The following is a 2,175-nucleotide window of genomic DNA, read 5'->3' as shown; positions in this document are numbered from 1 at the left end:
CTGGAGTGACTTGGGGAGTCAAGCAGTTTACCTTAAAAGGGACCTCCAAGGTCCCAGCTGAATGGGGTACCACCCCTTTCCACCACCTCCATCCCATCCTACCTCCATAAACATATACACAAATAAAAACACATCAATCCCTGTTGACTCTGGATCAGCCCAGCTCAGACTATTCCATTATCAACAACACTAACCATTTCTTCCTTACCCCAGCATGGGTGTTTGTGTATGACCATCACTGGCATTCCTGCCTCAGGGAACCCACTTGTCTAAGCCTGAGGGAGAGCCCCAGCTCTTCCTCTTTCTCCTAGGAGGAGACAGGGGGGGTCTGAGGGGCATGGACTTTTGGACAGGTTGTTGTGTGTAAACAGTAGGAGTTGGGACTGGGAAAGTCAACATGCTTTCATATCATACCTCACCTCCCAGGACATTGTACCCCCATCCCTTTTCTCCCCTTATCTTGTGTCAAGTGCAAACAATAAATATCCAAGACTGTTTTCAGTGTCATCAACTCAGTGGGGGTGGGAAATAGTCACATTTAGGGAGGAAGCCAAAATAGGGGTTCATTGTGTAAAAGGAGATCATAAATGGTAAAGCCAGGGTTTCTGGAGTAGGAATTAGGAAGGATGAAATGACTCGAGGGAGATGGGAGCAATCACTTTAATTTTTAAAAATTTTATTTTTATTCTGAACTTAAACACCAAATATAATTTCCATATACATGATAGAACAGAAAGTGAGAATGACACATGAATCCTTTCTTATTATGTACAGTTTTTGAAAAGCTTTGCTTTTCAAGTACATAAATTCAATTTGTAGATTTCAAAGCTGTCATCCTTATCTGTTCTTTTCTTTGTACACACACAGACACACATAACACACACACACACACACAAAGATGTCTCAATGACTCTTACTCTTCCTTTTTTTCATTTTAAAAAAATTTTTTAAAATGCTTTATTAACTTCTGATTTACATCGTTCGTTTCCACCAGATTTTGAGTTACAAATTTTCTCCCCGTTTTTCCCCTACCCACCGCCCCAAAATAGCAGTCCCACAGGATATCCCCTCCTCCAATCTGCTCTCTCCCATATTTTCTCCCATACCCCTTTTGACTTTTCCAGTGGATCTCTATGCCGCAGTGCCTGTATATCTAATTTCCCAATTACATGTAAGATGGTATTAATAATAGTATATATATGTATATATACACACACACACACACACATATATATATACATATATATTTGAGTATTTGATTTTAAAACTTTCAATTCCAGATTCATTCCCTTCCTTCCTTGTCACCCACCCTTACTGGGAAGATAAGTAGTTCAGTATAGGTTGTACAAAAACAATAACATAATAGATATATTGAAAAAGACTGACTATATTTCCCTCCCTCCCACTTGTTCTATTCTCTACTTTGATCCCGTCCCTTTTCAAAAGTGGGTGCTTCCAACTTGCCTCCCCCCCAGCCTGCCCTCCCTTCCATCATCCCCCTTCTCATCCCCTTCCCTCCCTACTCTCCTGGAGGGTGAGATACACTATTTAGTGCGTATTTCATTCCCTCCTCAAGCCAAATTCAATGGGAATAAGGTTGACCCATTCCCTTTTGCCTTCCTATTCTTCCCCTCCATTGTAACCATTTTCCCTTGCCTCTTCTGTATGAGATAGTTTACCCCAATCTGTCTCTCCCCATCTCCTCCCAGATTAAGGAGAGAATATTACAAGCAGTCAGGAAGAAACAATTTTAATATTGTGGAAACACAATCAGGATAACCCAGGATCTGGCAGCTTCTACACTGAGGGATCGAAGGGCTTGGAATATGATATTCCGGAGGTCAAAGGAGCCGAGATTAAAACCAAGAATCACCTACCCAGCAAAACTGATTATCATGTTTCAGGGGAAAATATGGTCATTCAGTGGAATAGAGGACTTTCAAGCATTCTTGCTGAAAAAACCAGAGTTGAATAGAAAATTTGACATTCAGATACAAGAAGCAAGAGAAGCATGAGAAGGTAAATAGGGAAAAGAAATCATAAGGAACTTATTAAAGTTGAACTATTAACATTCCTACATGGAAAAACAATAATTGTAACTTATGAAATTTTCTCAATAGTTGAAGGGATTATAAATAAATATGTATGTATATATATAAGGGTATATGGGCATAT

The sequence above is a fragment of the Petaurus breviceps genome, unplaced genomic scaffold (assembly GCF_028583685.1).
Source record: "Petaurus breviceps papuanus isolate PSGF00001 unplaced genomic scaffold, PetGlider_PUasm1.0 685, whole genome shotgun sequence".
Taxonomy (NCBI): Eukaryota; Metazoa; Chordata; class Mammalia; order Diprotodontia; family Petauridae; genus Petaurus; species Petaurus breviceps.
This window is presented reverse-complemented; position numbering follows the sequence as displayed.